Genomic DNA, 24806 nt, shown 5'->3' on the forward strand with positions numbered 1-24806 from the left:
TGTGAGCTTGGAGAGTGTGGAGTTTTTGCTCAAGTAGTCATCTTGGAGTTGGAGTTGTAGCTATTTTGGAGATAGTGTGTAGCTGTCAGTGGAGTTGCCATCTTCAAGAGGAGGCTAAGGGAGCTAGTTTGCATTTCCAGGTAAGGATTTGCACTTGATAATTCCTCATTTGAGTCTGCTGTCCATGAATTTTTTTTTTTATGTGTTATAAACTTCTCACTTCTATGATCTATCATGTATGCTATAAACTCTCTAGCTCTATGCTATCAAATTTTGTAGCTTGAGCCCTGCATGTGCATTTGTTTTCCTACATTTATCTTTGGTTTTCCATGTTGCTTAGCTGCAATTTTTTTTTAAATGGCAGATTTCTTTGCAAATTGTTATTATTTCAAGCAAACATGGCTCCAAAAGGAAAGGACAGTGCATGGGCTCATTGTGATGTAATTGATGGAAAAATGATATGCACATTATGCCATAAATCTATTGGAGGTGGGGGTATTCTTAGGTTGAAACAACACTTGGCTGGGATAAGAGGCCAAGTAAAGCCATGTGATGCACCAAATGCACTGTTAGGTCCCATTAGGGCATAATACATTTCCAAGCTTGAAAAATTTTATGAGGATAAGGCTAGGGAGAAGGCCATCCAAGATGACATTGCAAGGAAGAGGGAATTATTAGAAGCCATGAAAGAGAGTGGGTATGATGATTATGAGATTCAAGACTCCACTTCTATCCCTTCCACCAATGACCCCTTTCACTATGTTCATCCTTCTGTTGGCCAACCATCAAAAGGAATAAAGAGAACAAACATCCAAAGTTATTTCTCATCTTCTGCCAACATTGCCTCTTCTAATCCCACTTCCTCCCAGCCAAGTTCTCAACCCACTTTGGATCAACATTGGAAAAGACAATGCAAAGAAACTTCTCACCAATACATTGCTAGATGGTGGTATGATTCGGATATCCCATTTAATGTTGTTCGCTCACCTTATTACCAAGCTATGTGGGACTCTGTTATAGCTGTAGGAAAGGGCTTCAAAGGCCCTAGTATGCATGACTTGAGGGGAGCTCTTTTGCAAAAAGAGATATCTTCCATTAATGAGTATTTGGTTGATTTTAAATATTCATGGCTCAAAACAGGTTGTTCCATTATGTCCGATGGATGGTCCAATGGAAATAATCGCACTATCATTAATTTCCTTGCTTCTTGCCCTCAAGGAACCATGTTTTCGAAATCAGTTGATGCATCTGATAAGGTAAAGGATGAAATCCTTCTATTTGAGCTTTTGGATAACGTTATTCAGGAAGTTGGGGAGCAACATGTTGTGCAGGTCATCACTGATAATGCCTCAAACTATGTTCTTGCTGGAAAGATGGTTGAGGCCAAATATAAGACCATATTTTGGACTCCATACCTCATGCTTGAGGATATAGGCAAAGTGGAGTGGGTAAAAAACACTGTAGAGCATGCCAAGTGCATTACAAAATAAATTTACAACCACTCATGGGTATTGAACCTAATGAGGAAACACACTGGAGGCAAAGAGCTTGTTAGGCCTGCAATTACGAGATTTGCAACTCACTTCCTCATGTTGCAATGTCTCAATGGTCAACATAAAAACTTGCAGAAAATGTTTTCCTCTGAAGAATGGTCTGAATCTTGGTGGGCTCGTAGACCAGATGGAAAAGACACCAAAAGGAAAGTGTTAGACACTTATTTTTGGAAAAGGTCTGTAGAGATTGTGAAAATTACCGAGCCCCTTGTTAAGGTGCTAAGGTTGGTGGATGGGGAAAGATTGGCCATGGGCTACATTTATGAAGCTATGGATCAGGCAAAGGAGCAGATACGGGCAACTTACAAGGACAGGTTAGCTAAATATGGCCGTATATGGGAGATCATTGATAATAGATGGAACAATCAACTCCATCATCCTATACATGCAGCTGGGTATTTGTTGAACCCAAGGTATCACTATAAAAGTCGGCTAGGAGATCAACATGATGGGGAGGTCAGAGCTGGATTGATTGATTGCTTGGAGCACATGGTCCCTAGCCATGTAGACCAGTTGGAAATACATAGACAACTTACTATTTTCAATATGACAAGTGGTACTTTTGGCAAAAACTTGGCAAAGATGGCAAGAGATGTGGACCAACCAGGTAAGAAATTCCAATTTCCATTTTGTTTTTCTTTTCAAGTTAAAATTGTTTACGTTCTTTACAATTTAAATTATAAACTAAGTTACTAATTAATGTCTTTTTCTTTGCAGCACATTGGTGGGAGTCATTTGGTGGCCAGTGTCCTCAATTGCAAAGGTTTGCAATTAGAGTCCTCAGTCAAACTTGCAATGCTTCAGGTTGTGAGCGCAATTGGTCTGTTTTTGAGCGCATACACACGAAGAAGAGAAACCGTTTGGAACAAAAATGGTTAAATGATCTTGTTTTTGTGCAATACAACCTTCGACTGAGGAGGAACCAAATGATGAGCAAATCACCTGATCTAGATCCCATTGTGTTAAACGATATTGATCCAACATCAGAATGGGTGGAGGAGACTGAAGATCCTATGTCTGAGGCTAATTTTGATATCGACATGGCTTTAGTGGGGGATGAGGCAGATTATGTGGCGGCACCAGAACCAGGATCAATAGTGGCATCAAGGACAGGCAAAGAACCAATGGAAGGCACTAGTCATGCAGGTCAACAAACTCGTGCTTCCATTAGGTCCACTTCTATTGTCATTGGTGGCATTGATACTGAGGTTGCAGATCAGGCTGAGGCATCCTCAAACTCTGAACCAGATGATGTCTATGTAGCTCCTGATGATGATCCTGTGTCTAGTAGTGGTGATGGACTTGATGATTGATCATGTGTACATTGTATACTTGTAGTAGGCCAATGGCCTCATAGCTTGTAGCATTGTTTTTGGACTTTATAGGCCATTTAGAGCCTCATTTATTATGTATTTTGCTATTTTGTCGATGATATGTATTGTACTCGGTGCCATTTTGATATATTCACCTTTACATGGTATATAAATGAGCAAACTTTGCATATTTTGTCTCTATTGGCTTGGAATCATGGTTTTACATCTTAAAAATAGTTTTGTTTCATTAAAAATTAATTATTTAATGTATTTTTTTAAAACGGTTCGTTTAGACCAAACCAGTCCCGGTTAGACCGGTTCCGGTCGGTAAACCGGTTCATTAGGTGGACCGGTCCGGTCACCGGTTCTGTTTTTAAAAACATTGCTAGTGGCAACTACTAGCATGAATTTCAATTTTTTGGCTTAACATGATAACATTGGTTAATGTTGCAAACAAATATTGATGGCACTATAAATAATATCATTAACCTGGTATATAATGATTAAGGAATTCTTGAGACATCCATTCATGAAAACTGGATGCACAAGGCATATGCAAATGTATTTCCAAACAGAAAGAATTGAACTGGTGTTCTAACAGATTATGAAGCATGGAAACCCAAAATGACAGAGCTCTAAAACAGAGAATAGGAATTTGAAAGTGAAATATTTGAGAAGGAGGTTTACCACTTAACAACAACTGGTAGCTAGTCATTTTGATGAACTTGACAAGAGAATTTCTTGCATGTGCTTCCAAAAAAAAATGCTTCGAGCCTCTTGTCTGCCAAATTGCACAAAATCACCAAGAGGAAGAGCTTTTTTGGTCTCAATATGCCTTTTTGTACTTGATCAACTATCTTAACTATATTGTTTCCTGACAAATTCTAAACAGAAACTCCAACCCCAACATCAAAGCATTAAGATGACTCAAACATTTTACCACATTAAGGCCAAAATTATTAGAATGAAAAGATGTTTCTATTAAAGTCTATAGCGAATCAAATATCTGTATTTACAACAAGAAAGAGTCTAAACAAGCTAGTAATTTTGAAATATAGACAATTTTTCAATGTTCTCACCTCAAGGTTTCTTTCTCATTGAAACAAGTACAATGGTGATGAACCTAAGTTATATAAAAGACTAGAAATGATACTAAATAACCATAAAGAAACAATGTCATGTTGTTAGTTGTTACACCGAAAGTATAAATCTTGAAATGGAAACAAAGACCAAAAAGTAGCATTTAAAAGCAACAACAAAAAGCATTTAAACCAGTATGGATCTTATCTATTGTAAGCAATAATATTATAATTTGCAAGCAAGAAGATGAACAATATAAAAATAAGTTTGAAGTACATATGGTACTTCAATTCTTTCTTTTGCAAGTTTCTTTTTATAGGCAGGAACATCATGAACCATGTGAACAATTAAAGCAATTTTACTCTATTGACAAGCTAAGAAATATAAAAATTGGAAATGAAACTAGAGAACTGCAAAGAAATAATGATATATTGTTGGATATTGTTACATCCAAGGACTACAACTTGAGATCACACATGTCATTAACCATTTAATAAGATAAGCATGCAATAATTGGCAAACAATTTTCTTTATCTAAAAGGGAACAATTACATATTAAGATATGCTACATGTTCTCACATAGGGACACAACTGTATGATGTACCTAACAACATTTCCCTCATAACCAATAATAGGCCTCCATGCTGACAAAATCCAAAAAGGCACTTCAATTGCATACTGTAGGTCCATGTTTTACACTAAGCACACAATGCATTTATCCTGACTTACTTACCAACTGAATACATAAAGCTGAGAGAACATTTATTTATACAGAGACCTCATCACTTGTCTATCCTTGGCCATAATGGAACTTATTCTTCAAAGATATTCTACTTTCCATTATTTCAAATTAACATATTTTTTCTTTAATAGAAACTCCTTATTTTTTAAGCTAGCGTGGGGTCAATCTCCTAGGACATGTCATTCTAAGGATACTTAGGTATATCCATACAAAATGCATTGTGACTCGAACCTTGCTTTGTTGTGGTAAATTTACACAGATCTAAGGTTGGATCACATCCTAACCAACAAATCAAAGGCAAGCCTTAAGGAGAAAATGGGAGTGGGCTTGGGTCCTATAATGTGCACATGGTCATGGCATCCTAGTGCCATAGATTCAAACTCATAGAATATAATATCACACACAAAAAGTTGTCTTCCTACCAACATAAGAGGAAAGAATTATGTGCTCCATTGGAGCTTGCACCTTGTCACTCCAGAGGACTTGAGTGGACTACCATCATAAGGAGGAGAGGATAAGTATTGAAACTAGGTCTTGCTGCTACAATAAGCACTCCATTACTTATTGTAGGGGGATTTACATATTACAATTTCAATCATACTAAGAGAAGGAAAGATGATAGAGATTAAATTTTCTAGATCTAAATACACAATTTAGATTCTTCCGATTAAGGCAAGCTATTGAATAACTTCACTAGTAGCAACACAATGGTTGCACCCTATTACACTAGCAGGTCAACTGCTTCATTTATGCCAAACTACCTTTTAACTATTTTCATAAAACCAATAGAAAACATTTATTTATACAAAAATATCAGCACTAGTTTATCATTAGCTATAATAGGACTTGTTGTTTAATATATACTTTATTTTCCATTACTCAAATATAACAATGATTCTTTTCCTAGTATTGACACCTCATTTCTTGGGCATTATCAAGGCCATTTACACTTACAACAAGGTCTACAGGGCCTGCAACATTAAAGTCTTCTACCCCCACTACAAGGTTGATAGGTGCAGCCTCATCTAGGCCTTCAACACATTTTTTTTGTTAACAGAAACTCCCCATTTTTTAAGCTGGAGTGGGGTCAATCTCCTGGGACATGCCATTATGGGGATTCTTAGGTATAGCCATGCAGAATGCATTGTGAATTGAACCTTGTTCTGTTGTGATAAATTTCGACAGATCTAAGGTTGGACCACATCCCAACCAACAAATCAAAATGGAAAGCCTTAAGGATAAAATGGGAGTGGGATTGGGTCCTATAATGTGCACATGGTCATGGCCTCCTAGTGCCATAGATTCAAACCCATATAATATGATCTCACACACAAAAAACTATTTTCCTACCAATATAAGATGAAAGAAATGTGTTCCCTAATGGAGCTTGCATCTTGCCACTCCATGGGACTTGAGTGAACTACCATCCTAAGGAGGACATGATGAGTATTGAAACTGGGTCTTGCTGCTGTAGTAAGCACTCCATTACTTACTGTAGGGATTTTTAAATATTACAATTGTAGTCATACATAGATCTCAACATTGGTCTATCCTTGGCCATAACAGGACTTTTTGTACAATAGATACTTTGTTTTCCATTATTAAAATTTAACACTAATTCTTTTCCTAATATTCACACCCCATTTCTTGAGCATTATCAAAGCCATTTAAATATACAACAAAGTCTACAGGGTCTATGACATTAACTTCTTCTACCCCCACTACAAGCTTGATAGGTGCAACCTCATCTATGCCTTCAACACTTTCTTTTTTCTAACAAAAATTCCACATTTTTTAAGTTGGAGCGGGGTCGATCTCCTGGAACATTTGTTACTTATTGCAGGGGGTTTTACATATTACAATTGCAGTGATACTAATAGAAGGCAAGATGACAAAGAATAAATTTTCTAGATCTAAATATCCAATTTAGATGCATATGATTAAGGCAAGCTGTTGAATAACTTAACCAGTAGTAAGACAACTATTGCACCCTATAGAGGGAGTTCAATTGTTGCATTTATTCAGAGCTACCTTTCAACTATTTCCATAAAACCAAGAGAAAACATTTATGTACACAAAGATCTCAACAATGTTTTGTCCTAGGCAATAACAAAACTTGTTTTACGATAGATACTCTATTTTCCATTATTCAAATTTAACACTGATTATTTTCCTAATATTGACACTCCATTTCTTGGGCATCATCAAGGCCATCTACACCTACAACAAGTTTGGTAGGGATTGTGACATTAAAGTCTTTTGTGTCCAGTACAAGCTTGACAGGTGCAGACTTATCTAGCACTTCAACACCTACAGGCAGGTCTGTAGTTCCTGCATCAAGATCTATATTGTGATCATCAAAATTGTTGTCCATAGCATCCACACCTACAAGATGACCTTCTACTCCAAGCCTGAGCCAAAGCAAATATTTCCCTCATGTCCACTCTTCTTCTTGAAGAAAAATATCCTCCATGCCCTATAGAAACCCACCAGGATCGTGAGGAAAATCACCCTCGCCAAAACCCCAATCATCTCAAACTCCATTGGTACGTGGATTTTCTCTTGACACACATCCAAATTTAAGAACGACAATACTTGAGAGACCACCTTCTGCCATGTGGTGCAGATCTAGAGCTCCCAGATCTATAAGACCTACGATTCAAATAACCAATGTAACTAGTAGGCTGAGAAAACAATTGTGTTCTCCTAGTGTCACATGAGGAAGAATCTAAAATGAGAGCCATCATAATGGCAGAACTGTGTTGAGAACCAGCAAAGTGCATACTAATGGCACAAATGTGGCGATACTTATTCTACTTGGAAGCAAAATGGTAGACAAGATAATGAGTGCAAAATGTGTCACACAAAGGCATGAAGATCAAATGATTAGATTTAGTGTTGTGCAAACACCAACAACAACATATTGAATGAGATAAAACTAGTACCAACTATTAGCATGAATTTCAGATTTTTGATATAGCATAATAACAATGGTTAATGTTGCAAAGAAAAGTTGATATCACTATAAGTAATTTTCATTAACACTACTCTTGCTACCACATATTTATCGAAAGTGTCGACCGTTGATGCTTTTCTTCAGCTCATCCTCACAATCCACCTTGTGACTATTAGCCGAGGATACAAAGACTAGCGATGGTGATGGCATTGGAGTTCTTGGAAATGGTGTAAGGACCTCAAAAACGTAAAATAATGAGGCGCTCCTTGTATCAAGGGGATTTCCATATATGTTTGATACACTTAATGTGCCCTGGAATACTAATAAGACCCTAAAACATGGTTGAAATAGGTTAAACCTTTGATGTTACGTGGACTATTCATATCTCTCTAAACTTGAAAAATGCGACAATAAAGATTGAGTTATGAACTCAGATATGACAAAGCAACTAAGTTTCATAAATATATGTATTCACGAAATTTCATTCTCCATCAATCTGGGTGTGTATTATGATCTCATTTTTATCCAACCCTCTTCCCGTGATCAGCCAATATTCCCTTATACAAGAATGCATGTTCTTCCTCTCCTCTCTCTCGTTACATCGAATCGATCTCTGTTTCATTGTGCGTTTATAGCAGAACCCAAAAGACCATTTCGGCAAATTCACCGAATTTCAAAATAAATTGATGGGTGTCCACGCATAGAGTCACTCTATCAAATTCCATGGAACTAGACGCAAAAATGGAGGAGGGAAGACTCCATTTGCACAACCACATCTTCAAAACAAAGGGAAAAAAAATTGAAAGGTAAAATACAACATAATGATGATAAATATCATAGGAGACTAAGTACTGACCTGAAAAAACTGAGATTTTCAAGTGGAAGGATCTTGCATAATCTCTGCTCAAACAAGTGGCACTTTGGTTTTTACTGCCATGGTCTATGCATCAGCTTATATCCAAAGGTATAAAGGAAAATCAAAAGAGTAAAAAATTTGAGAACATCATCTTGAAAAATTAAATTACTAAATATAAGAACTCTTATTTTTAATAAAATAAAATTATAAAAAGATTATTTGAAAAAAAATGAGATATATAAAATGTATGACTCCAATTTGGTGTAGCATGTATTGCATTGAGATAAAGTGGATTCAATGAATGGAAAATATCTCTAGCAGATAATGCTAACCTTATTGCAAAGTGGACTCTAAAGAATCAACTAAGTGTCATAGATGTGTAGCGACAACAAATTTAGTGAGGATGGTGGTTTTTTATTTCACCCATGCCAAGGATTTTCTTAAAAAAGTGTATATGTAATAGTGGATCAACTTAATCCTAGATTTCCCATTGCTCACAACCTATGCATGAGTACAAAGTGTTGACAAACCTTGCCCCAAGTGTGTCACGCTCGTCTATCTGATTTTTCACCACCACTCAATGTCACCAGTGCTAGGTTCCTATGAGGGCACATGTTCAATCTATGTTGAGGTCCTAGAGCCTAGCAACAAGTTCCCCAGGCTGCAAAACGAGTCCTCCTGTGATATTCCACTAGTCTAGTCAACACTACTACATGAATGAGGCTAATGTTCATATCACAAGAAAAGCACAAAAAAATGTTGGAGTACGAAGAGGAAGCTTCTACTTTAGTGGTTTCTTACTTGTTGATGGAAATTTTCCATTGCAACATCTGGTTATTGCGAGAGTAAGATGACAAATGGAAAATTACATAGATAAATAGCTAAATGACCACAAAATTTATACAACTCCTTATTTAATTCTTTGAGTATTGAGGAAATTGTTGGTTTATTATGTTGACTAAGAAAAAATATAGGAAATATACCTTTGTATTATGATAATTAGAAGAAATAAAACAATTTTTACTTTCCTATTAAAGTGGGGAAACCTTTCACTAAGCAAAACTCCAAATATAACAATATAAGACAAAACATTTCATAGCCTTTTATTCTTGTTAAATAGATTCTTAATAGAAAACCCTAAATACTTGTTGACCTATCATTAATGGGTACCAACTACCTATTTGTCCTTATAAAGTGGACCCTTTTATATTAAATAACTATCAACTATTGTCTAATGGACCTTATTCAAAGTGGATGGTTGCATACATCAATTGATTGACTCCTAGGTAGTTTAAAGTATGGCGATTAGGGTAGGACATGAAAATATCCTCGCCCTTCAAAAGAAACATTTTTGTCAAGGCTAGAGATGAGGAAAGTGTTGCAAAATTGTTATTGATTACCATGTTGCATATCCAGGCTACATATCTTTCCACTACATTAGTACTTGAATCATGTATTGGTGCACTTGACATTGTTTAGTATTCAACACTACTACGAATAATAACCAAATGGAGTCTTTTTCATTTGATAATTTAGTGCACCCCTTGCACTTTGATACCATGACCTTCTTCATGTGAGACACGGGAAAGATAGGAAAAAACTTAGAGTGTGCTAGAAGAGGCAAGATATAGGAATTTTTTCAAACACATTGTATGATTTTATAGGGTCCATGGAATTTTGGTGCTAATTTTTGGGGGTTATTTTCTTTGAGTGGTGGTTGTTTATAAGGTTGCAGGAAAAGAAACACCTAATCCCCTTTTACAAAAGAAAATTTGGAGAGATGCTAGTCTACTTGTGGTTTCATTCTATTTTGAGCCATAAGAAAATTTTGTTTAAATGTGTAGAGAACGTCTTCTTTGTTATGAAGTGCATTATCCATTGTCTAAACCTTAGAGATGCTTAGTAAATAGGAGGTTACTAACAAGGGTTTTTGGCCATAAACAACTTCATATGTTGTTGTTTTGATAGCTCCATGATAAGTGGTATTGTACCACCATTGTGCTAGGAGAAGCCATTATGCCCATTGGTGTGGTTTTTCAATCAAAAATAGGTTTCTAAGAACTTATTGATCACTTTGGTTGGACCATCTATTTGGGGATGTTACACAATGCTTATGTTTAGCTAGTTTTGTATGTCCATGTTAGCAATTTTTAACACAAGGTTTTTTCTTTTAGAAATTTCATGGCACATGTTGTTTCAACCCATGGTTTTCTAATTTTGATTAAGGAATAATACTATAATCTAATCCGAGTCAATGGATTAGGGGTTTCAGATGTCACAAAATCCTATATATTGTATTGTAAACAATGATGTTGCTTGATGATAAAAATGATTGCGACATTCCAACTTTACAAAAAATCCAAAGAAGACAAACACAACAAAACCATACACGACTATGAAAATTAGTATACTCAAATATGAGTCTGTAATAATGACCATGATCGACCTCTTGTGTACATCAACCACAACAAATTGGTTAGAGATTTACCATCACTATAGTCAGTGAGAGACTGGGCCTTTTGGAGGGAAACTATTGTATCATATACTCCTTTGAACACAAATATAAATCCCTTCCACCCATCTTCAATGTCACCATCTCCGTTTTTGCTCGCCCAATCCACTAACTCCCTGACATACTCCAAATAAGAGAACAAGAGCTTTGTAATTGGTAGAAGAGGAAGAAACTGAATACCTAGTTTACATTCTATACATTCAGGCTCTGCAAACCACAGTTTATTGTCCCGTTTAGTCCCCCACAAAATCCCCACAATGTGGTTCTCTTTGAGGAACTTAGCTTCATAGAGTCTATTGTTCAGTGGAACATGCCAGAGAACTTTTGTAGATCTTATTTCTAGCGTGGACAAGGTCGACTCAGTGCTCATCAACAAGAGTATCCATAGAATTGAGCTCATCACTTCTCAATAGCAAAGGTGGTTTTAACGACGAGGACTTGAATAATATATGTATAGTTGACATTGAAATATTTATTTATTTATGGTTCATATTCTCCACATTAAAATGTTAACACATGCCCCTTCATATTCAGAAATATAAAACATGTATTTATTTTGTTATTAATATTTTTTTAAATGTTACATGTCAATTCCATATTAAAAATTAAAGGAATTCTTTCACAACTTAGAAAGAACCTCTCAATCAAAATCAAAATCTTAGAAGGAACATTTTTGTGGTTAATTTTAATCAAAATCTTACAGAGATTTTTAAAAACATGAGTTCAAATTTTTTAATCTATATAATTAGAGTGCCTCGGGTTTTTTTAGGGCGTTGAATCCATTTATGCATTCAAAAATGTATTTTGAACAACAAAAAATATTGAAATTATATTGCCAGATTTTGGTGAATTCTAGTGAAAAGGCTATTTTGGCTATAAGTTAGACTATGACTAAAGAAATTACATATCCTCTTTATATATATATATATATATATATATATATATATATATATTACTTGTAATTATTTTATCTCTATGTAAATTTAATGTAAAATTAAATGAAAATTAAAATATAATTACAAATCTTTAATATATAAACCATTAAAATGATAAGAAAAATGTAAATAATAGATCTAATAAAGACTCGAGATGGTAATAAAGTGTCCAAGCATATGCTCTATATGGCTTATCTTTCTATGATATATTTATCAATTGTATGTGATACTAAGTTAAAAGAGAGATACAGACATCATCTTTAATCTAATTTTTTTTTTTTTTTCATATTTTTTTTACATAAAAATATTCATCTCTAAAATTATTGTTTATTTAGTTTCACATAATAAAAAATTCAAATTATTGTTTATTTAGTTTCACATAATAAAAAATTCTTTTATTGTTAAATTTAAATTAATAATGTAGATAACCATTACTCATGACTAATGCAAAAAATCCATAGGAGGGTTCGGCCCCTCGGCCCCATCGACCCATGCACCCTCTAATAATCCATAAGTGAGTAACCTTTTACTCCTATTAAATATCTAAAAATATAAGTTTTTCATTTTTATTACCTATACATAAGAGTATAGCGTTGAATTTGAAATGAATGATATATGTACATTTAAGCACTAATAAAATACTTTTTTGGGTTGTTTTTGCTAACAAATTAGGTAGGATATTTGATTAAAATTTTCATTTTGTTTAATTTAATATAAATATTATTATATAAAGAAAATTAACTTATGATAAAGTAGGTTAGTAAAGATATTCTAAGCAGATGGAATTTGAAGTGATAGTGCCATTTGCTTCCATTAAAATCTATGGATTATTATATCAAACTAATGAGTTATATCCACAACAACATTATATATGATTTTGATTATAGTAACAATTGTATCTTTTAATTATAATTTTTTTCTTAATTGTATATATGATTGACAAAGTTATTTTAAATAAAATAAAGTTGGAAAAAATAAAAATAAAAAACAATTTAGCAAAACCCAAAAAATAAAACCATATTAATTTTTCTTTTTAATTTCCTAACTTACATTTTTTTAGATGGAAAAACCTCAAAGAAACCCCCAATACTCTTCCATTGCTAAATGTTTGTGTGTAAAACAAATGTGTGTCATACATGCAAATAATTTTGACCAATTCTTATTGCTACATTACCACTAAAATGTTTCTCGAACCCCATCCTCTATCATATTATCCTTGCAATTTATAGGGATCCAAAACACTCAAGAAAAATGTAGCTAACAATTCTTCATGTTACAAACTACCATCTTCACCATGACAAAATGACAAGGAAGGGATAAAAAGTGAATTGCAGAATACAAACTAAAAACATCAAACACATTGTACATAGGTGAAGTGACAACTCACTTAAATCCCTGAAACTGACAAATTTTTATGTTCTTCTTGGGCGAGGCAATGGACCATCATTGTTGGCATTGTTATGCTAGCCATGAGCCTTGGGCCTACATCAAAATTATGCCAAAAGTGCAATATGATCATATGACCACTCGCGAGAAGGAAGACCTGTGTCTTTACGCAAGCTCTCCTCATCCAAAAGCTCTAGCAGAGACTCTACCATAAGTGAATCCGTTGTATAGAAAATATAGTCAAGAGTTTCAAAAAAATGTTCGGTATAGTTGGTGAATAAAGGTTCATTTGTTGCAGGGTCCATTCTTCTTTGTTGATGGTCTAAACCTTGTGCTATTCCCACCATTCTTGCAAAGGAAGAATAAATACTAACCAGAGGTAGTTGGTAAAAAAGCTTGCTTGCAGGAAGTAATATACCAAGGGGATCTATTGTTAAGTGTAGACGTGAGGATTCAAATTTTTCTGTCGCAAGAAGATCACGGGGAGCACTTGCTGGAACTGAGTTGAAATCACCACAAACTAACATAGGTATGTCTATAATGGTAGTTTTTTTTTCTAGTCCTTAAAGAAAAGTATGAACTTGCCAGAGTTTGACATCCTTGAGATCCATATTCCCCTTTATGTGTGTATTAGCAACACAAATAAGTTGATGTTTTACCGGTACAAGGGCATCGATCCCATGGTTAGTGTCCTTTTGCTCCCAAACTACAATCACAACAACATTGTCCCTAAGCAAATGACTAAGAGCATCCTTTTCTGAGCTAATGGAACAACAACTTTTGTTAGAGACTGTGTTGAACCTCATATTTTTTAACAAGTGCAAAACGATAATGACAAAAAAATGTTGCACAACCATTAATTGCATAGGTTGTGCCAGTATAAACCATTTTTTTTCTCTTCTCATAAAAAAATGTGTAACCATGCTTTTAACAATATGAGAGAGAAAAACATACCTCTTGTGTGAAGATGTTGGAGAAGAGGAACAGATAAAAAATGATTTCCCTGTAAGCCCTGGATGGCATCCAATCCAACTTCGACTTTTGTGCCATTCCCAACCTCCCAACAAGGGCCCCGAATAACCAACGTACGTTCCTCATCATGATACACCAGATGAAGGAGGAGGTGTGTGCAAGTTTCACACCATCTTTGATCCAGACATCGTATTATTTATAATCCAAATAATTTCCTCTAATGATCTGTCACTAGATTCCTCTGCCAGACAAACCTCTCCATAAAATCTTGCAGATTAATGACTTGTTGAAAGAGAGTGTGTCCATTATCCCCCAGTCCCCCTCTTCAACAACTTTAGCAATTAGGGGCAAGTGAACCAGATGGATTTTCCCAGTTTGATTATTGTCGGTCCACAGAAATATGCCCATAATTGCATCTATCTTGTGTATGATTTCCATCGACATCATATATAAATGCATCCAGTAGATCGATAGGGACTGCAAGACAGATCTTATCAGAATAAGTCTACCTCCAATGGTAAGCCACCTGCACGACCAAATCACCAATTTGTGCTCAAATTTCTGAATAATCTAGCCCCAATTTGAGTTCAAACAATGATTAGGCTTTATGTTAAAACCTAAGTAAACAAAACCATAATCCAGAGTTGTGATTCCAAAAATATCACATTTAAGCATTAATAAAATACCCTTTTTTTGGGTTGTTTTTGCTAACAAATTAGGTGGGATATTTGATTAAAATTGTCATTTTGTTTAATTTAATATAAATATTAGTATATAAAGAAAATTAACTTATGATAAAGTAGGTAAGCCCCAAGGGTTAGCTTAGTTGGTCAAAAACCGTGCCTCCCATCGGGAGGTCCCAGGGTCGAATCCACCCGAAGCCCTTGGGGTCAAGTCTTGCCAGTAGGCCGAGGGGCGATTTAGCCTAGCTATCACCCAAATTTTTCGTGGACATAGCTATCACTCACTGACCAGGGTGCTCGTGAACCACATGCAAAAAAAAACAAACAAACAAACAAACTAACTAACTAACTAACTAATGAGTTATATCCACAACAACATTATATATGATTTATTAAATCAAACCAAGAGTTTATTCGCAACAACTTTATATATGATTTTGATTATAGTAACAACTGTATCTTTTAATTAATCTTTTTTCCTAATTATATATATGATCGACAAATTTACTTTAAAGAAAACAAAGTTGGAAAAAATAAAAATAAAAAAACAATTTAGCAAAACCCAAAAAATAAAACCATATTAATTTTTCTTTTTAATTTCCTAATTTACATTTTTTTAGATGGAAAAACCTCAAAGAAACCCCCAATACTCTTACGTTGCTAAATGTTTCCGTATAAAACAAATGCATTTCATTCTTGCAGATAATTTTGACCAATTCTTATTGCTACATTGCCACTGAAACATTTCTCAAACCCGATCCTCTATCATAATATCTTGTACAGATGTACAATGTTTCCTTGCAATTTATAGGGACCCAAAACACTCAAGCAAAATGTAGCTAGAAATTCTTCATGTGACAGACTACCATCTTCAACATGACAAAATGACAAGGAAGGGATAAAAAGTGAATTGTAGAATAGAAATAAAAAAACTTGAACACATTGTACATAGGTGAAGTGATTACTCACTTAAATCCTTGAAACTAAAAAGTTTTTATGTTCTTCTTGGGAGAGGCAATGGACCATCATTGTTTCCATTGTTGTGCTAGCCACGAGACTTGAGCCTACATCATAATTCTATCAAAAGTGAAATATGATCATATGACCACTTGCAAGAAGGAAGACATGTGTCTTGAAGTAGGCTCTCCTCATCCAAAAGCTCTAGCAGAGACTCCGCCATAAGTGAATCTACAGTATAGAAAATATAGTCAAGAGTTTCAAAAAATATTTGGTACAGTTGGTGAATAAAGGTTCATTTGTTGCAAGGTCCATTCTTCTTTGTTGATGGTCTAAACCTTGTGTTATTCCCACCATTCTTGCAAAGGAAGAATAAATACTAACCAGAGGTAGTTGGTAAAAAAGCTTGCTTGCAGGACGTAATATACCAAGGGGATTTATTGTTAAGTCTGGATGTGAGGATTCAACTTTTCCCATTGCAAGAAGAGCATGGGGGCACTTGCAGGAATTGAGTTGAAATCACCACAAACTAACACAAGTATGTCTACACTGGTAGTTATTTTTTCTAGTCCTTTAAGAAGAGTATGAACCTATTAGAGTTTGGCATCCTTGAGATCTAGATTTCCCTTTATGTGTGTATTAGCAACACAATTAAGTTGACATTTTCCTAGTGCAAGGGTATCGATCCCATGTGTTAGTTTCCTTTGCCTCCAAAACTAAAATCAAAGCAACGTTGTCCCTAAGCAACCGACTAAGAGTAACTTTTTTCTGAGCTAATGGAACCACAACTTTTGTCAGAGACTATGAAGCTTTATCGAATTGAACCTCCTATATTTTAACAAGCGCAAAATTATCACTACAAAAAAATGTTGCATAACCATTAATTGCATAGGTCATGCCAGTATAAACCCATGTTATTTTCTTCTCGTAAACAACTGTGTACCCATGATTTTAACAATATGAGAGAGAAAAACATACCTCTTGTGTGAACATGTTGGAGAAGAGGAACAAAAAAAATGATTTACATGTAAGCCTTGAATGGCATCGAATTTAAATTCGAATTTTGTGCCATTCCCAACCTCCCAACAAGGGCCCCCGAATAACCAATGTATGTTCCTCATCATGCTATGCCAGATGAAGGAGGAGGTATGTGCAAATTCTGAGCCATCTTTGATCCAGACATCATATTCCTTATAATCCAAATACTTACCTCTAATGATTTGTGACTAGATGCCCCTGCCAGACAACCCTCTCCATAAACTCTTGCAGATTAATGCCCTATTGAAAGAGAGCATGTCCATTATCTCCCAGTCCCCCTCTTCAACAACTTTAGCAATTAGGGGCAAGAGAACCAGATGGATTTTCCCAGTTTGATTATTGCCAATCCACATAAATCTACCCAGAATTGCATTTATCTTGTGTATGATTTCCATCGAAATCATATATAAATGCATCTAGTAGACCGATAGGGACTACAAGATAGATCTTATCAGAATAAGTCTACCTCCAATGGTAAGCCACTTGTATGACCAAATCACCAATTTGTGCTCAAATTTCTGAATAATCCAGCCCCAATCTGAGTTCAAATAATGATTAGGCTTTATGTTAAAACCTAAGTAAACAAAACCAGAATCCAATGGCAGAGGTGTGATTCAAAAAATATCACATATCTGCGAAGTCACATCATCTTCCAAATGTGAAAAAATCAATTCAAATTTCCTCTTATTCAAGACAAGGCCCGATGCAGAGCCAAAGGACAAAAGGATAAGATGGAAGTAAGTCCATTCAGGAATAGAAATCACTCCACCAAAAAGGAGATCATCGACGAACATCAAGTGGGATATGTTGATTTGTCGAGTCATCTTAATGTCCTTAATCAATCCTCTTTCTCTGTAATCAGATATCTTTCTGCTAAGTGCTTCCATGATGAGAAGAAAAAGTAAGGGTGATAATGCACATCCTTGTCGCAGACCTTTGGAGGCTTTAAAAAAGGAATTCGGGAGCCCGTTGATAATAAAAAAAAAATTGGTTGTAGTTAGACATGCCATAATCTAATTGATGTTCACTTGAGAAAAACTGATCTTATGTAAAATCAATCACAAGAATTCCCAGTCAATGTCATCGAAAGCTTTGTTTAAATGAATGTTCATTAGACATGATTTGAGGTTCCTCGCCTTAATGGAATGTAGGCATTCCTACACAATGGTCACAACATCTTGAATATGTCTCCCCTCGAGAAACCCAAATTTCTCTGGTGAAATGCAGTCTATCAGATAAATTTTAAGGCTACAAGAAATAAGCTTAGAGATCATTTTATAGACAGAGTTGTAGAGGGAGATGGGATGATAGTCCTTAAAAGTAATAGGAAGCTTATTTTTAGGAATTAATGTGATAAATGTTGCATTAATGGCTCCAGTGATGTATCCCTTGACCCTAGACACTTCAGCCACGGCCAGGAGTTCCAAGGACATAAGCTCGAATAAATTAATATACAGTTCCACCCCCCACCCTCCATGTAAGGACCTGCGGTCCGGGTCACCTTCACCGTGCGAAGGATAGGCGAGGAAATCATGCGAAATGTGAAGTAAAACAACCAAGAGGCGAGTTTATATGATGTTGGGCGAGTTGAGAGGGCGGTCCCACGAGTTGGGCGGGTTGACCCTCCACTCGGGCGAAGGCAACATGTTGAACGAGTCGGCTTGGGCGTTGGGCATGGGTCAGCCGGGTGACATAACCTGCCACTTGCCCGTATATAATGGTGGAGCATTTGAGGAGATGAGCCATCATCATTCAGCCAACACGAGTTCGATTGAGGAGTTTTGTGGTGCGTGGATGAGCCCACACAACGGGCAGAACTCGGGTGAAAAACTCGTGCAGAAAAGTTGGGTGAGAAACTCAGGCAAAAAACTCATGCAGGAAACTCGTGCAGAAAAATCGGGTGAGGTTGTTCAAGAAAAACTAGGGCGAGGTCGTTCAGGCAGAACTCGGGCGAGGTCGTCGAGCAGGAAACTCGGGCGAGGTCATCGGGCAAGAAACTTGGGCGAGGTCATTCAGGCAAACCGGGTGAGGACGTTCGGGCAAGCCGGGTGAGGTCGTTGGGTGAGCTGGGTGAAGTTGTTCGGGCGAGCCAGGTGAGGTCGTTAGGCGACCTGGGTGAAGTCATTCGGGCAAACCACATGAAGTCGTGTGGCGACCCAGGTGAAGTCGTGTGGCGACTCGAGTGAAGTTGTTTGGGTGAACGAGTTCGGGTGAAGGCGTTTGAGCGGACTTGGGTGAGTTGTGCGAAGGCGACTCGGGTGAGTCGTGCAAAGGCGCAGGTGAACGTGTGGATGGGCGGCTAGGTGAGGGCATGCCATGCACGCCGAAATGAAGGTTGGAACTGTAGGTCATGAACAAAGAGTCGCGCAGGCAACACTGTGTGTGGTCCATCGAACGAAGGTTGGTTAGGATAGCATGATTTGGACGTTTGTTGACCAAACGAAGAGCGAGTCGGGTGAAGACATGTGACAAGGTGAACAAAGGGTTGGTGAGTCATGCAGCAACCGTGCAGAGGCGCCGACGAGCTAGGCAACCGAGTTTGTCGAAAGTTGGAAATTTGGCTAAGTGTAAATTTGGGGTTTCCCAAGATTTAACTTGTACTTATAAAAGTGAATATTATATATATATTGATTTGGGTAGACTCATATTGCAGGGATTTTCCCCTCCCTTTATACTGTTGTGCATTTCTATTTTATAACGCTGCTTATGTGAATGTTATGGGCTTTCACAGTATAAAGGACAAAGATAATACTTGGTAACGAAAAATAAACTAAGTATTAAATGTTAGGTGTAGTCTAAAATCGGAAGTATTGGTGAAAAGAAAACGGTTGGTAGTTCCGCACCTTGCTGTAGTGCGGTTGGAAGAGTACCGCCAGTGTAGGGGCATGACAGGTGGTATCATAGCTGGTCCAGGTTTTGCAGGAAACCTGGTGAAGTGTAAAGGGGATTTGCAGAAGAAGCTGATCCCACTGTCACTTCGTGACAGGTGGTATCAGAGCTGATGATCAGGAAGCTGATCGGGTTGACGATGAAGTGCTGATCCCACTACACTATCGTGACAGGTGGTATCAGAGCTCGTGAACTGAATCAAGGAGTTGATTCTACGAAGACCGAAGACTTGAAAGGAAGTTCAAGTTTTGCAGGTGACAGGTGGACTATCAGGATGTCAATTCAGGTGAACGGTGAAACAGGTTTAGCAGAGGAGAAGCTTTGGTCTTGGGCTAAGTTGAACGAAAAGGCATGGCAGGTTTGGAAGAATGCGAAGGGAAGCCCTTGCTTACCTTATACAGGTTGAAGTAGTTGAAAGAAGAGAACCCTTGGATTCGAAATGAACTTGAAATCTTGGAAAGGAATGTTGAAGACGAACTTCTTCAACTTGGTTGGGCAATGAAGCAGGATGTAGTTGCAGATTGTGCTGACAAGGAAGAGGAAGCCATGATAATTGAGGATGTTGCAGATGTGACCATGATGGAGGATGAACTTGAGATTGATTAAGTTGGACTAGGATCGTGCAGTTTGCAGACATGGATGGATGGAGATACTCACATGGAGGAGCCTCATGATGATGATGTAAGTACTATTGATACTTATGTTTCGCTTGAGCATTTGGTAGATGAACCGTATGCAGGGAAGAGAAAAATTAGTTTGTCGATGCGAGGGCAGATCTTACCATGGATGTCTACAATGAGACCTTGTATGGAGAAGCAAGGATTGTTGACTGTTGCAGGACTTGTTGGGGTTCTTTGTGACCTTATGGTAGAAGGTGCAAAGGCTTGTGACAAGGGAGGAACATGATGATCATTGTAGAGGAGTGGGTCATGCTTTATCCACATGGATAATTGGCTAAGTGCCTGGCATGACTCATGGACATATTGAAGGGCACACTCTTGAGTATGGTGATACTTGGGTGGACTTCTCATGGCTGAGACCAAGAGAGGAAGTCTTGGTGGAACCTTCAGTGGGGGAGCTATGATGGAGGGACTCATGTGATGATGATATGGTTGGGTGACCGAGTTCACTAGACCGAAGATTGCAGACTTGGATGAAGATGACCGATTGTTGTGATGGTCTACTTAGTTGGACACATGGGCAACTTAGTCATAGACATCAGGTTGGAGACATGGAGCATGGTACTCTTATGCAGGGACATTATGCTGGAGCACTTGTAGAGATGTCACTTATGGGCATCCAATGGGGAGTGCCAAGGCAGGGATGTTGTGCAGGTGGATTTGCTGGTGTGACATGGAGATATTTTGTTTATGAGCCAATGGAGAGGTTGTGCACTCTTGTACAACAAGGCCATGGACTTGGATGGAGTTGTGAGCAGACTATGGAGCATTCCTACTACATGGAGAGCTGAGGCATCTTGCAGAGACCTTTGGGCTGAGACTTGTATGCTTACTGGATGTTGGTTGGAGATGGCACATGGAGCTCATGATGACATGAGATTGTTGTGACTTTTGGGAGACTTCATATATGGTGGACTTGGAGGATCCGATGCATTGAGGAGCTGAGGTCAGAGACTTTTATGCAGGATGGGATGCATACTTTCGAGTACATGTATGGGTGTAGCTTGGAAGAGTGACTTGATGTAGAGGATCGATATGAGACACTTTGGAGTGATGGAGTTACGACAATGATGATGCCTTGGTGGCAACACTTGGGCATGGGTTGAGCCAAGACTTAACCACTTTTGACACATGGGAGCTGATTGATCTATGATCATGGGCAGCACATGGGAGATGAGACAGGTGTATACTTGTTTCTATGGCAGGCTTGAGGGATGGCACATAACAGAGATGATGAAGGTTACTTCATGGACCTGGATGTGGCACATCGAGATTCGGGTTTGATGATATGATCTCTTCATATTGAGGAGGTACACATATGGATGACGATGTTGGGATAGATGCGACTGATTTCATGCAGCACATTGGCACCAAACATCATGGACAGCATGTTGTAGATGAGATGAGGACTACTTCATGGACTTGAGCATGGCTTATACTTATATGGATATGGATTCTTGATCGAGTTGATGATGTGGCAAGATGTTTAGAGAAATGATTGATGGTGGCATGAGGATGTGCATTCTCATGGTTTGAGTGTGACAATTGGATTAGCTACCCAACTAGTTCAAGTCATGGGGTCAACAGTGTACAGCCATGAGTTAGCGTTTGTTGGAGTATCATGACAACAGTTCACACAAGGACGACACATGATGAGGTCGACATGATATGTTGCAGTGGGCATGTAGCTTGAGATGGAGGGACTAGCCTTCCACGATGGGGAGCAGCATGTGGAGATTGTGATAGGGTGGTTGATGATCACGGATTAAGATGATTTCCGATATATGACATACTGATGGGGTGTATGCCTTGGTATGGAGATCTTGGTGACAGATGGTTGCCAAGATGAGATATTGTTGAGGATGACAATGACTTCAGGTGGGGGAAGATGTAAGGACCCGCAATCCAGGTCACCTTCACCGTGCAAAGGACGGGCGAGGAGCTCGTGCGAAATGCGAAGTAAAACAACCAAGAGGTGAGTTTATACGATGTTGGGTGAGTTGAGAGGGCAGTCCCACAAGTTGGGCGCACTGACCCTCCACTCGGGCAAAGGCAACATGTTGAACGAGTCGGCTTGGGCATTGTGCGTGGGTCAGCCGAGTGACATAACTCACCACCCACCCGTATATATTGGTGGAGCGTTTGAGGAGACGAGCCATCATCATTCGGCCAACACGAGTTCGATTGAAGAGTTCTGCGATGCGTGGATGAGCCCACACAACAGGTAGAACTCGAGTGAAAAATTCATGCAGAAAAGTCGGGTGAGAAACTCGGGCAAAAAACTCATGCAAAAAACTCGGGCGAGGTCATTCAGGCAGAACTCGGGTGAGGTCGTTCAGGCAGAACTCAGGTGAGGTCGTTCGGGCGAGCCGGGTGAGGTCATCAGGCGAATCGAGTTAAGTTGTTCAGGTGAGCCGAGTGAGGTCGTCGGGCGACCCGGGTAAAGTCGTTCGGGCGAACCGGGTGAAGTCATGTGGCGACACGGGTGAAGTCGTGTGGCGACTCGGGTGAACGATTTCGGGTAAAGGCATCCGAGCGGACTTGGGTGAGTCGTGTGAAGTCGACTCAGGTGAGTCATGCGAAGGCGCGGGTGAACGTGCGGACAGGCGGTCGGGTGAGGGCGTGCCATACATGTTGAAACGAAGGTTGGAACTGAAGGTCGTGAACGAAGAGTCAGGCAAGCAGGACTGTGTGTGGTCCACCGAACAAAGGTCGGGTAGGATAGCACGATTTAGACGTTTGCTGACCAAATGAAGAGCGAGTCAGGTGAAGACGTGCGACAAGGTGAATGAAGGGTTGGTGAATCATGCGGCGACCGTGTAGAGGTGCCGATGAGCTGGGCAACCGAGTTTGCCGAAAGTTGGAAATTTGGCTAAGTGTAAATTTTGGTTTTCCCAAGATTTAACTTGTACTTATAAAAGTGAAGATTATATATATTGATTCGGGCAGACTCATATTGCAGGGAGTTGCCCCTCCATTTATACTGTTGTGCATTTTTATTGTATAATGTTGTTTATGTGAATGTTATGGGCTTTCACTGTATAAAGGACAAAGATAATACTTGGTAACGAAACACAAACCATGTATGGAATGTTAGGCGTAGTCTACAATCGTAAGTATTGGTGAAAAATAAACGGTTGGTAGTGCCACACCTCGCTATAGTGCGGTTGGAAGAGTACCGCCAATGTAGGGGCATGACACTCCAGGTCCAGGGCGTTTTTCTCTGCGACATGCAAGGAGGACACTATATAATTCCTCTTTTGAGACTGGTCTACCCAAAGTATCATTCTCAGGCTCTTGTATCAACAGAGGCAATTGATTAATGAAGTCCATTTGAGCTTGGAACGAGAGATCTTTGGCAGAGAAAAGACCCTTCAAGAAACAGAAAGCAACATGTTCAATGTCTGACTAGGAAGTGTATAATGTATCCCCTTCATCACAGATGTTCCAAATGGCATTCACTTTCCTCCTCATAGAGGTGAATCTATGGAAAAATTTAGAGTTCTTATCTCCAGCTGCTACCCACAGTGCCCAAATTTTTGTAGACGCTAAGCCTCTTCTTGTGCTTTGTAAATTAATATTTTCTTGGCTTCCAGGTCCAAAATTTGGTGTTTGTGAAGTTCAGAGGAGAAAGATGGATCATCCGGATTGAAGAGAAGACCCAAAGTGGCTTCAATGTCATCCAAGTTATGTGATTCAACTTTTTTCTGAGTCATAACCCACTTTCGAACCTCCCTCTTCAAGATTTTAAGTTTGCAGCAAATTGTTTCCATAGAATTCGTACTCTGCTGAAAACTAGGGTCCTTCCATACTCGATGGACAATATCTACAAAATATTTATGGACTAGCCATGTTTTGTTGAATTTGAAGGGGAGAGCCTTATGGAAAGATTCCCCAGCCCAAGTGAGTAGAATCGGGAGGTGATCTGAGGCAAAAGAAGGAATGACCGAAGATCTGCTAGACCCACAGTGAGGTGTTCTTTCACCAAAAACCTATCCAGACGCTTTGAAATGCATTCAATCCCCGACTGACCATTGTTCGAGTGGGAACAATCTTAGGTGGGGTGATATCATGTAGTAACAAAATGTTAAAAAAAGTGATGAAATGAGACCCCAAATTGTCGGACTTGGCCTTGTCGCCCCAAATCTCATTGCTATCAAGTGTTAAATTTAGGTCCCCAACCACAATGAGGGAGGTAAAATCCAACAAATGAAGGTCTGAGACCTGACCCTAATAAGATCTCCTGCCTGTATA

Source organism: Pinus tabuliformis, chromosome 5_1 (assembly GCF_031772625.1).
Source record: "Pinus tabuliformis cultivar Carrire ecotype Pingquan chromosome 5_1, CPIR1, whole genome shotgun sequence".
In the NCBI taxonomy this organism is placed as follows: domain Eukaryota; kingdom Viridiplantae; phylum Streptophyta; class Pinopsida; order Pinales; family Pinaceae; genus Pinus; species Pinus tabuliformis.